The following is a 13,245-nucleotide window of genomic DNA, read 5'->3' as shown; positions in this document are numbered from 1 at the left end:
TATTTCCTAACGCTTCAAAATCCAATCACTACATATAGCTTAGAGGTCGGGAATGTCCACCTGGGGTCCCTTTTTTTGAAATTGTAATTAGAATTTTAATTATTAATTAAAAACTAAGTTTCCCGCCAAAAAAATCTTCCATTTTCACCACCGCCAACTTTTCCGCCAAAAAAAAAATCTTCCATTTTCCCCACCGCCAAATGAGTAAGGCTTCAGTTTCTTTTTTCTCCCAACAGTAATGAGGCTAGGGTTAATATTTTTCGGCGGATTATTTTAAACGATTCTGTTTATTTTCTTAATGTTTGATGCATTTAAAATTAAACATTGTTAATTAATCCATGTTTCAGATTCGTTCTGAAGTACTTTTGAATTAAAATAACACAGAATAAAGGAAATTAAAAATGTATAATCTGCATAGCGTTACCCCAACTGGCGTAGAAAAATTCACGCATTTGCGTTACCTACCTTGCCAAGAAAATTCACGCATGCGCATTGTTCTGATTGTTGTCATGACAACCACTTTCAACGGATGATTTAAATTATTTTTAGGTTAGTTGCATGCTTTTGTAAGTAAATTTTATTTATGTTAGTTATATATTTTTTGTATATGCTTATAGTTTTAAGTACATCGTTTTTTAAGTAGTTTTTTTAAACCTGTTTTCGACCGATTATTTTAAACGATTCATTTTATTTTCTTAGTGTTTAATGCATTTAAAATGAATCATTGTTCATTAATCGATCTGTTCATGATGAATCTGAGAAAATTTTGTTGACAAATTTTTGAGATATTACATAAATTAAGAAAGATATTCTTTAGTGGCCATAAAGTTTAAACGCTCATTGACTCTATTATCAGTAATCATATTATTAAAAAAATGCTTTGTTTCAGTAAAAAATATTATTATATTAATTGCAGATTAATCATTTACACTTTAATTTAAAGCATAAATTCTACTAGGGGTAACAGAAAATTAGAGAGATATATATCACGTTATGACTGAAGGCCTTTATAATATTATGAGTGAATTATATGACTATCAAAATTTGAAGTTTTAAAATATTTTGCTGAAGAATCTATTAAAATTGGAATTGCATAAAATATTTAATTATTAAAATTTTAACGAACATTAAGATTGGCGAATCGGCTGGTCGCCAAAGGCGGCTAGTTATCAATAAAAAAATTAAGATTTTAATTCATTAATGATTATAAAATATTCTAACAATACTATTTTTTCGATTCTATGAATAAAAAAACAGATACAGATATTTTAAAAGTAGAACAAGAAATACCCCCCCCCCCCATATAAAAATTATACAAATAAATACATTATTTTTGTTTGTTTCAAGAATTAAATCTTTCTCCCTAATTTCGAGAAATAATTTTACAATTCAGTGCAATAAAAATGTTTTAGTAAACTTAAACATTTTTAAAAAATTCATGAGATTGGTCACATTTAATTAACAACTAGAACTTTACCAAAGCAAAAATTATAAATATTTTTTTACATAAGTTTTATGTAGTGTTATGTGAAACATGATTACCAATTCCCACTCAGATTTGCTGCGTTTTGAAACTACAAGGCAATTTTAATTTTCCTCAAAAATCGAAAAAAAAGAAGGATCTATTCTTCTCACAAAGCAAAAATTCGACGCGTTAAGCAGTTGCTTTCGGGTGGTTGGGAATTAATTAGCATTCCTAACAGGCGGAAAATCTGCAGAAGGTTAAAGTAATATCTTTTCTCAATTTGTGACACTTAAAAGTAGTAAACAATGAAGAAAATGGAGAAATTCAATTAAAAAAAATCGTATTTCAGAGCAATGCATAAATATATTACGTCATCCATCCTTAAAAATTAGATTTAAAACAGACATTTTATGACAAAAAAAGTTTATATTTAAAAAAACACTTTTTGAGGAATAAAAAAAGCCTATAAAAGGAATATAAATTAGTTATGTTTAGAATAATCCAATCATCTAATGATTCTTTCTAGTTGTATAGAAGAAATGAATGGTTTCATTTACAAAGATCTATGAAATCACATCCATAAAAGTATGTATTTTGTATGAGAAATATTTACACCATAACATTTTTTTTTTTCAAAATATATTTAACAAAATTTATATATCAGACCTCTTTGCTGTATAATACGTGGAAAATAATCAACTTTAAAAAAAAGGAAATTTTCTTTTCACTTTATTAATATAAAATTAATCATTATCAGGTTAATGTACCATGAAACCTCATGATAAACACTAACATTGCTTCGTTATCAAAAACAGCAGAAATGAGATAGAATTATCAAAAACTACAACAAATTCAAGTAAAATGAATTTCAAGTTTCCTTGGTATTGACATTTTTACCTTGAAATACTGAAAAATGTATTGAAAAAAATATTTTATGCATAATGCTTAAAAATTTATACAAGGTTAATCATTCTTAGGTGAATATACCAAAAAGACATCGAAGGAGTCAGTCGATTTCAATTTTATGTACGATATTAATGTAAAATCTTAAAGTTGACAACAGGCAAATATGTTGTAAGTGGAAAAAGAATAAAAAGAGTCGCTGATTCCCTTCAATCTAAAACCGCAAATAAATAACTCTCCGTATTGACATTATAACTTAAGCGGGCTGAGCCGACAACTCCGAAAGAAAAGAAGGGGTATCGGCTGATTCCCGACCCTCCAGGGAGTGGAAAGAAAATCCAAGAAACACAAAACATTCTTGTCTTGTGTCCTGAGGGTCCCATGCCCTTAATGCGAATAAAGGAGAAATTTGTGAATGGGTTGAAAAGTGAACTGACCGGTTATTCTTTGAATTATCGTATCATTGAATTGTATATCACTGAAATTTATCGGAGCGGTGACTTCACTGGAAAGTGTGAAGTCACCGCTCCACTTCATGGGAGTGACCTTGACTTTCCGCATTTGACGATGCACTTTCCCATACAGATAATTTTTAATTGCTTGTGACATGACTTTGATTGCATATATCTACCAATAGATTGCGCCATCTATTGGTAGAATATGGAACTAAAGTGAACATTTTAAAGAAATGACATATATATTTAATTCAAATTTTTCAGAAAATGTTTTACTCCAGTAAAGAAATTAAATAAATATTTTTGAAGAAAAATCAAATTTAAGAAGTAAACTGAAATAGATAAATTAATTTAATCACACGTTACTTAAATTAGTAAATTATTAATTACAATAAATTTTATATTTAATACTAATTAATACTTTTTAATTAATAATATGATTGAAATAACAGATATTTGGAACAAATATTTTAAAATAACAATAGCAAAATTATTTGTTGTTTAAAATATCGTGGATTATGCATCCCTATTATGCATTTCTAGAATCACACCTTTCTTTGAAAAGTGTTGATCACTGGTATTTCTGACTTTTTGATATTGGTTACTTAATAATAGTTTGTAAAAAACGTCATCCCTGTCACAGTTCGTAAAATATTTGTCATTTCTAATTGATATTTGCTTTTTCATCATCATTCAAGAGCTATAATTGAACAAATTGCAGTTAAGATTATATCCATGATTTGAATCATAGCTCTGCATGAATAATATCGATCACGGAAGTTTGTGGATTTTTGATAGAGATTATGAAGAAACGGTTCGTCAAATAATAGTCATCCATCGACTAATATTTATTTTCTTTCTTTTAGTTATATTGGTGAAAGCAAGAGTCCTTTATTCTTGTCGTATGTCAATTTATCTAAAGTTTTATAACTGGCAACAGTAAAAGTGAAGCTTAGTTGCATTGCATTTCATAGATGTTTATGTATTAAAATTGATTAAATTGTTATTCGAAATTAACGTATTCATTCTAGATTTTTATAAAAATAAAATATCCACTTGGTTGTATCACCTTCTTGATATGTAGAAATTTCAAGTGAAAAAGTTCTGTAGAGGTATAGTAAAAATCAAAAACTCCTTATTGTTTAAATGTACTGTGAAAATTTGAGTTGCATTTAGTACTATACGTTTTACAAGTATTGGTGTTCATTGCTAGGAATTGTAAAAATAAATATTGAATGATACTATGAATATTTCAATGAAGCTAGTCTATTGATAAACAAGTATCTTACAGAAAGTTAGGTTTAATTTATTTTTCTGTGTCAGTAACAGGGTTGTTCGGTACACTTTTTAAATTTCTTATTTCTTTTTCTAATTTGAATCATCACAACCTTACTATTACAAAAAAAAAAAAAAAAAAAAAAAAAAAAAATTACACTTGCTTCTATAACGACGGTAAAAAAAGATTTTCAATTAATAAAAATTTGTAACAAATTTTGATGCATCAAGTATACTTGAATGTAGTCACTTTTCATTTGTAATAAGTGTACCTCATGTTTATCATATCTAAAGCACTCATTTTGATTATCAGTACGATATTAATTACTTTAATTATTTGCAAGCTTTGGAGATTCCTTATTATTTATGTTGTCTGATTTCATTCAAACTAAACGATTATTTACAGGAATTTTTGCCTATTCATGAGATTTAAAATTTTCTGTTGCATTTATATATAAAAAGTTGAAGATATTTTTTTTTTATATATATTAAATGCTTTTCTTGTAGAATCCTTGTGTTTTAACTTTTCTTTTTATCATTACTTATTGTCAGAATTAATTGAAATATAATCAATGTATTTAAATTGTTGGATATCACATTCATTAACTTTTGACACCTTTCAGCAATTGAATTTCTAGATTATGTGTTAAGAAATGCTGCAAAAATGTATTATTTCTGTTTAATTTACTAACTTTTATGCAATTATGGAAATATTCTTTGAGGAGTGCAATTGTATTATGTTTTCTTGGATTGTTTTAGTGGTATTTTATTTATTGGAATAGCATTTTTATAAATTTTGATCTGTATTCATTATCTTGTTTTGTTTGAAACTAGCAACCTTTTGACTTGCCCATTATACCCATAGTATTCATTCATTTATGCCAACAAATTTTAATATTTAAACCTTATTTAATATTTTGTAATCTGCAATTATTAATTTTTACAAAATATAAAGAAATTAATTGAAAAGTAGAAAGACAATGCTTCAGAAACATGCAACATAATTTAAACTAAATATTGATGCATAAACAGAAAGCCATCCTATTCTAAATGTTTTGTATTAAATGAAGTTGTGGATTTATTCATACTTTCAATTGTTAAAAAAGTATCAGATAAGGACTTTTTAATGATGGAGCTTATTTATAATGCCAGTAATTAAGCGTTATTTACTTAACAATAAAATATTTTTCATCTAATTATAGCACTTATATGAATGTTGATGATAACTTTGCAATAGACGAAAAGATAATTCAGCTGTGTAATTTAAAAGTGAATGTATTTTAATTAATATAGAGCCATTTAAAAATAAAATAAAATTCATACATAAGTTTATAATGAAATTTAATAAAAGCCATTTTTCATTCAATACAGAAATTTTTATTAAAAAAATTGTTTTGTATTTGAATTTTAAATATAACAGTCAAAATAACATTATTTAAAAATGATGGAGCATTGAAAATGGATTGTGTCTAATCACAGCTAAAAAACACAAATTTTTAAAAAAATCAAGAATAATAAAAATGGCGGTAAAAGTGTAGTTTAGTGTGCCCCTTGCTGTGCCAAGTCGGCAATAAAGATGGCGGACAAAATAAACAAACACTTTTGCGAAACAGTGACAGTTATCACTTTCTGCTTTAAAATTATGATCTTTACTGATAAGTATTTAAATTTTTATTTTAATCTGAGATTTATTTAATATGTGTCTAAGATTTTGATTTTCTTAAACATCCTACGGCTTCGCTAGCAGCGGGAACCTAGTAACTTCATTAGCACATTAAACATAAGGACTATGTGGATAACAGGAGTAGTATATACAAACAAAGAACCTCTCCTAACTTCATCAACTTGTAAAAATATATATATTCCATTCGTCCATCATCCATTCTGCAGGTTCAAAATACTTTCTGCCATCCCATTCACCAGATATCCATTCTTGCACAATTACCGATATAACAAATTATCAAGGTAACCATGAGAGCATAAAAAGAACTACAAGAGCTGCAAGGAATTCCATTGCAGAAGATTTTTAAAGTAAGAATTCAGATGATTTTTTAAAGTGCATGTCAACCGTTAGAAAATGCAAAAGAATAAATATTTTCTGCTCGTTTTTACATAAAAATTAAATTTTTCATAAAATTGCAGTGTCTTATTAGTAGTAACAAACTTTTAATTATAATATAAAACTAAATTAAAATCTTTAATAGATATTTTTTATTATTTTTAATTTAACATTTTTCATAAAATAGTTGTAGTTTATGTACAACTCAACAATTGCAAAAAGTAGTAAAGAAAACAACATTAGGGTTGCTAGAAGATCGTTCGTTGGGTTGCCATAATGGTGACAAATTTGGGGGACACACTTCAACCAAAATGGCATCATTAAAAAGAAAATTTGTTATTAAGTCTGTATGTAAAAACTGTTAATGTATTTTTAATTTTGTAATAAAAACAAAACAAGTTATTTAATTAAATTAAAAATTATTTTGCTTTTGTTACAGCAATTAAAAGTAGTGTTACAAGTCATATTTAAAAATATTTTTAAAAACTTTTTAGAGTTAGAGAAAAAAAAAATTGTATAGGAACTAAACTGGTATCATTGAAAAGGTAATTTCTTCCATTCAGATGGTGCAACAATTTTTATGGAATAATATATTTAAGGGTTATCTTTTAGAAGACACAAAAATTGCTTCATTTTTAATGAAAATTATTTTTTAAATTGTTCTAAAATGTTTCTATTTCTGCACTTTAGAGAACTTATGTTCATGTCAAATTTGATAGTTCTTTATGGAAATATGAAAAATTTCCTACTTAATTGGTGTGGGTTTTTTAGGGGATATTTTTTATGAGATTTGTAAGCTTGCAATTGTGGTATCTTAACCCATTTTGGAGCTCTTGAAGAGAGCATTCAGTTTGCTTAGTTCTGATTGGTGTAAATGGTAGGGGAAATTATTTCAAGGCTTTTGACTGTTACACTTACTATTACATTATTTACTATTATTGCTGAGATAACAACAGTAGATAATGTTTTTGAGGTAAATTTATTTTTCTTTCCAAAAATATTAACAGATAGTTGCAATATCCTCTAATTATATTAATATATTTGAAAATGTGAATAAATGCATGTTGAAATTTGCTGAATATTCTGAAAAGGTTTTTGACATGTTACCTGCCATAGGAAGAAGGCTGCTAGAGTGGCATATGATAAAGGATTTTATTGAGTTATTATTATTTTGAGTATGATGTAACTCTTGGTATGTTTTCACATCTTGTTTCCTGGATTTGGCCACATTTTACTTCTCTGAGCAGTTAAAAAAATTTGGCTAAACAACGGTCAATTCTTCACTTTCCTGTTCTTTGTTGCCATTTTACAATATAAAGAAAGATTTAAAAAAAAAAAAAAATGAAAATTTTGCTCCAGTAAAAAGTATAGTAATTTATATATATCTGTCGTGAATATAGAATTGTAGAGTTATTTCTACAGCAAACAGTAAATTTTTAAAAGAAATTTCTTAAAATAAATGGTATTATTCAGTCCAATCATTGAGATAAGTAGAGTTATAAGAATAAACAAAATCAGGTGGAAAAAATTGGGCTCATCTTATTTCAAGAAAATCTTTTATTGAAAAAGAAAATGCAAGATACTTTTTAGAAGAAAAAGTCTGTAGGTGCTTTAAAAAAGCTATTAGTGGTAACATGCAAAAATAGATCATTAAATAATGTCATCAATTAAATTGTCACAATTGCTATAAGAAATTTCAAATTCAGTCTTCGAATGGAGATAAATATTTTTTTTAAATAATCTTTCCAGAATATTAATCTATATTTGATTATTATTCTTTTGATTTTTATTCATTAAATTCTGGATTATTATTCATGATTTTATTCTTTCTTCTACCGTTTTTCTTCTAAAAATCACTTGCATCATTATCCTCATCTAGCTCTTTTTCCTTAATTAATACACTCAATATTTTATTGCTTACTTGTCACTTGCTTCTTTCTTTGACAAATGCTGTCATATATTGCCTATTTTCATGACCCATCAGGCCAGTTGTTGTAGAGCACGAAGTGTAAAGGCAAGGAAATAGGTAGTAATCTTCCGTAGCTTCTTTTAATTTAGTCTTCAAAACCTAGTTTATAGTAAATTTGACCATTAGAAACCCATTACTCTTCATCAATAATAATGCTTTCTATTAATGTTCATTAATAGTACTGCTTCCTTTTTTTTCCTTTTTTTTTTTTTTTTTTTTTCGTATATTAAAACTTTGTGGCTCCCAAATTCTGTCCAAGAAGGCATAAGTGCCACTTTAGTGTGAATAAAAAACTGTCTAGGATGGTTATTATCTGTGTTTTCATAAGCTGTGGTATAAATACCATTCCAGTCCTCCTTACTTCTCTTTATTTGTTGGTTCAAAAAGGTTCTTAAAAGGTAGAAGTTTTTTTGACAATTTGATATTCTTGTACATTGGAATTTTTATTTTCTTTATTATTGGCGAGATTAAAAGTATATTAGTTCTGGAAATTTTCTTATCAGTATTTTCAGTTATCACTTAGTAGTAGAAAACCCCCGTTGCCTTATAGCATTGCCATTCGCAGTTTTTTGTTTAGTGTCTTGAATATTTATGATTCTGCATAGAAACATATTTTTCAAATCCTAGCTCTTTGTAAGTAAAAAGTTATTAAAAAGCCTTTGCCTTTTCAATTCAGATATAATGTCTAATAATAAAAGAAAATGAACAATGTGAAGGTCTCTCAACCATATTAAGATAGGCACTGTTATAGTTGAATCTAGATAGGTGGTTTTATTCTTTTTCTATACTACATATTGTTCTGATAGCCAACATAACCTGTCAGTCAAACCATCATACAAATTCCTATGAAAATTAATATGTCACTCAAAATAGCCAAAATTTGAGTTGAGTGATGTTTGTTAAACAACGATTTTGATCATACTGCCCTGTGGAATCTGAAGTGACACCACATATTTCCATTTATTATAAGCGGAGATTATCAAATGATACTTATTAAAGATTTGTATTATAATTTTTTAAGGTGTTACTAATACAAAATAATTTAATAGTATTGCAATGATTGGAAATAAAGTTTAAAAAATTTAATTCATGTCATTATCTTTGCCATAATTATTAGTTAGCCACTTTTTAATATCTGCAATGTAATATGTTTCATTTATGACACCACAATTTGCAATTACTGAATTGTAAAATATTTTTCATTGACTATAAAGAGCTGAAAACTTTATTGATGGTTAGTAAATATTTGTATATTTTAGAATTTGAGCAGGAATTTTTTAATGTTTTTGCAGTTTGATTGAAACCTAGTTAACAATTTTATGATTATGAAATGTTCAGATTTTTTTCAAAGCATAATAGAAACAAAAAACTTTATTATCAATGAAATATTTTGTAAAAAAAACTGCTGTTATATCTACCCCCCCCCCCTTCTCCCCCGAAAAAAAGTTGTTCTGTAGAGGATTGCAAATGATTCAGAAGAATGTCATAATATGAGTAAAATTTTATATGTTGACTCAAATAAATCTGCATTCTTTCTTTCTTTTTTTAATTAATTCAATTTTTTGTCCAGAAAAAGTGTTAGAATGAAGTGGATTAAATTATACTAAAATGGTATAAATACTGACAAAATGAAAACAGAATGGTAAAATTATCTTGCATGCCATTTAATCTAAATTCTTTTACCGAGTACATATGAGTAATTTGATGAAATTTCCTTAATGTGTAAATAAGTTTAAAATATTAGTTTGCTTATTGTTTTCTAAATATATAAATAGTTTAATTTGTACCATTACTAACATTATTTATAGCATGCTTATTGTTTTCTAAACATATAAATAGTTTAGTTTGTACCATTACTAACATTATTTATAGCATTTTTTTTTTCTTTCAATTTTATATATGCTGACAAAAAATAATTTTAGTTAGCAACATCAAAACTTTATAAGCTATGAAAGAATTCATGCTATTTTACTTTCTGTATTCATGAATATAAAGACCTAAGATTACCATAACAGTATTACAGTAGGTAATTTGCCGTTCATCTTATAGCCCTCTTCGCCTATTAGAACTTTGGAAATACATGTTTAAGTCAGATAACATATTATTTGATCATTCTGGTGTGCATAATATTATGCATTTGATGGTTCTGGTTTATTTGAGAATGTGTGCCAAAGCAATTAACTCGGAATTATTTTTGTTGGTATTAGATTTTAATTGCCATAGAGTTAATTATGAGTGCTGATAATTCTATCTCTTGTTATACTTATAGTTTAATAAGCAATGGGAGGAGGGAAGTGTCTGCTCATTTTTTAAATTGAAAGTAGCAATATGTTATATTAAATTGTTTATTTTTTTGACACTTCATCAAAATGATAATGGACATAATTGTATATGTGTAGAATAAGCCTCTAATGCTTAATATATTTAATCTGCAGTTACTAATATATTTCTCCACACCTAGAAGGTAGCACAGATTAGCTTTATAATAAACTTGTTGCCTGAGCATGTTCTTATATTTTACTGCACAAAAGATAATCAAATCCAAAGTCTTGACATCTAGTTGCTGTTCTTCTATGACATAGGCTTGTATGCCAGAAAGAGAAAGCAAGATGTGCATTATATTTCAGCATTTTCTTGTTAAACTTATCTGCCCATTTAAATATTTTAATTTTTTGAATCTTTTATAAATATTTTTAGTTCCTCAGTGTACCTGTTAAATAAAAAGCTACCGATATAATTCTCAAGTGAAAGGAAAAAAAGCAATATATATATATATTGAACATTGGTTTAATGTTTAGCTATTTTCTTCAAAGAATGCCATTTATCATTGGCTCCAAATAATTTCCTATATTTATAAAGTTAAAAAGTCTTAGATTTAACATAATCACTTTGAAATATTTCCCACATTTAATGTTTTTTCAATGAGATTATTCAGTTCAATTTTCCTAAAATTGGTCCATTCTTTTTAATTATTATTATTATTATTTTGGTCATTAGTTGGTAAAATTTGAAGGGATTGTTCAATATTTTACTTGATATTTTACTCAGCACATTTTTGACAAATGAATAAACCATTAAATAGACCGTTTTAAGAAGTGACACAATTTATTTTACAAGTTTGTTTGTGGTAAGTCTGCTGCAGTTGACTCTGAGATTGTCCAAAAGTGGATGGGAAAAATATTACTGTTCTTGATATAACAGTATTCTAGGAAAGACATTTTCAGTGCTGTTGAGACAGAATTGTTTTGTAATCTTCTTCTTGATTTGACTTATGCATTAAAGGGCATGTTATGGCAGTGAGAAACTATCAAAACTGCTATTGACTGTTTTGCTTTGCACCAATTCAAATGGGTACGAAAAATTAACACCAATAGCTATTGGAAAATTCAAACATCCAGCGTGTTTCAAAAATTTGAGGAGCTTTCCTACTGAATGTACAAACCTCAATGTCTCAAACAAAAAAATCTTGAATGACAAGAACAATTTTTGAAAACTGCCTTCACTCACTGGACAAACAAAGGCATTCACAAAAATGTAAGATTATTTGTGTATTGATCAATACCCAGCCCATATTTTAAATTAAAAAATATATGAGCAGAATTTTCCCTGGCCAGTTGCACTAGCATAGCTCAACTTTTTGAGTTGGGGGTTATACAATCATTTCAAGTTCCTTATCCAAACAATTCCTGAAAAATACTCTTTTAAGTATAGGCAATATAAGCATAGACTGGAAGTAAGAAAAAGTCCTTAAATGTGCTTCTTTTGTAAAAGCTTTTTTTCCATTGGTCACAGGTGATGAATTTGAGAAAATTCTAATGAAAAAGAATTCATATTTCTTATGTCTTTAGGATAATGTAGCTTGCAATATAAATGTGCTTCCATTAGAGATTCCTCTCTAAGTGATGTGATACACTTAATTAGATAATTTGGATTATGATTAAAATGATAATAAATAGCATGGACTTTTTTTTTTGTAAAAATGAAGCCATTTAATCTGAAAATAATGAAATCATTCCTTTCAAATAATGAAGTCCCTGAGAAAAGGTTGCAAAAAGTTATATGTAGTGAGAATTCGATTTGTGATGTAGCTGTTCAAGACAAGACACAAAGTAAAATAACTGATTGCTTTAAAAAAATAAATAAACTGACATCCAAACCATTATGAAGAAATAAAAAGTATATAACCAAAATTAGTTTTTATTTCATGGTCAATGTTTTGTTTTTGTCATTTTCTGCATTTAGCATTAATTTATTTTCGATTCCTGGGATTGATGACATTAAATTGAGGTTTTACTGTAAATGTAAAACTATGATTATTACCGTAACTAATTATCATGTAGATAAAGAGAATTTTCTTTATTGAAATAACTTAAGGATTATTAGAAATTGTATACCAGATGAAAACCCTTGAAGTTTTCATATAAATTACAAAATTACTATATTCAAAGATAAAACATAAAGTATTATTTTCAAGTTAGTATTTCTGGGAATTTGAATGACATTTTAAAAAAACAATTGAAAATTTGTATTACAAATTGAAATTTTAGTGTTAATTATGTTGGAGCTTCTTTTTATGAGAAACTTGCTTATCTGACTAATATATAAAATCTTATTTGAATAAATTTGGCAATCTGCTGTTTTAAAATTCAGCTATATTTTTTTGTATTATATCTGGGAAGTTGTGTTGTTAATTATTTTTCCCCCTTCTTTTTTCCTTAAAAGTGGGAAAATTAAAAGTTAATTTAAACTTAAAGCTTTGATATGTATGATAAATCTTGGATATGTTAATAATGAACTTAAATGTAATAAAAGGAGAAATTATATGTCTGTATAAAATAAATCTAAATTTAAAAAAATGTTGGTACTTTTCTGAATTGTTTCTTGCATTAAACATGTATGATTTAAAGAAACTTGGAAGAGTTTAAAGAGTTCATTTATATATGTAATCAGCAAAATATGTTGGTATGAAACGTTTAATTTCATTTAGTAGCTATAAAGGTATTGTTGGTGTTGCATGTTTTATTTTTTATTGAATAAATATTTTGTATTTTTTCATTCAATTTCAGTTTAAAGTGAAAGGACTGAATCATGCTAGGGAAGATATATTGCACAATTGCTT

General features: G+C 26.9%; 1 protein-coding gene across 3 annotated transcripts in view; it reads left to right on the top strand.

Moving 5' to 3' along the window:
- Positions 1-3,768: 3,768 nt before the first annotated feature.
- LOC129961078 (uncharacterized) overlaps positions 3,769-13,245 on the top strand; it is a 148,102-nt gene continuing 138,625 nt past the window's right edge. For all 3 annotated transcript variants that reach the window (XM_056074888.1, XM_056074889.1, XM_056074887.1), the window contains exon 1: positions 3,769-3,935. The gene's annotated coding sequence lies outside the window, so the exon portion shown is untranslated. The remainder of the gene's footprint in view (positions 3,936-13,245) is intronic.

Source organism: Argiope bruennichi, chromosome X2 (assembly GCF_947563725.1).
Source record: "Argiope bruennichi chromosome X2, qqArgBrue1.1, whole genome shotgun sequence".
NCBI classification, from domain to species: domain Eukaryota; kingdom Metazoa; phylum Arthropoda; class Arachnida; order Araneae; family Araneidae; genus Argiope; species Argiope bruennichi.
Note: the sequence above shows the minus strand (reverse complement) of the source record. Positions and strands in the feature narration are given on the sequence as shown.